The sequence below is a fragment of the Triticum dicoccoides genome, chromosome 1B, assembly GCF_002162155.2.
Source record: "Triticum dicoccoides isolate Atlit2015 ecotype Zavitan chromosome 1B, WEW_v2.0, whole genome shotgun sequence".
NCBI lineage: Eukaryota > Viridiplantae > Streptophyta > Magnoliopsida > Poales > Poaceae > Triticum > Triticum dicoccoides.
In genome coordinates this window covers 644,084-644,822 of record NC_041381.1, presented here as the reverse complement: position 1 = coordinate 644,822, position 739 = coordinate 644,084, and positions in this window count along the sequence as shown.

The following is a 739-nucleotide window of genomic DNA, read 5'->3' as shown; positions in this document are numbered from 1 at the left end:
TGCATGTCATAAGACTACCCATAGTGGGAATAACATAGGTGGTAACATCAGACATCTCTAGGCAAAATAGATGATGTGGTGAGTAATTAATGAGCAAAGAGAGGCATGTGGTAACAAAGCTAGTTACTATAACATCACACATACCAAGATAAGATGAGTCTATAACCTAATAAATGAAATGTTGCATGACAACTCACATATGTTACTCCCCACTATAGTGGTAGTAACATAGACTAGTAACATGCACCCATTGTGACTAGTCTAAACCCCTCGCTTGTTAAATGTTTATCGTCCCAGCTTGTCATTGTTGTGGTACTATTATGGCGACGGTGGTGCTCTCGTGGTGGTGATGGTGTTCCTTCTGGTGCAGGTTCTGCAGCGCGCCGTAGCTAGTGCCGCTCATCTGGTCCATGACAAACGCGCCATGCGACCGCACCATGTTGCCCGAGTTGGCCATGGAGGTGGGCCAGTGCGCGGACATGGGCTCCCTCTTGGTCGGGTCTGGTGCGGTGGTGGTGAAGATGGATCTAGGGGAGGCGTTTCTAGCAGGAGGAAGGGTGGAGGAATGCGTTGGAGAGGAGCTGCTCATGGCTGATGCTGCCTGGATTGAAGGAGGACATGCACCGATTCGGCCTCGTGAAGATAGAAGCACGACGGTGACGGCCAAGAGAAAATCCATCTTGGAGGTCATCGGCGGCCTTCTCTGGGGAGGAGCTCACTGCCGCCAGCAAACTTCACG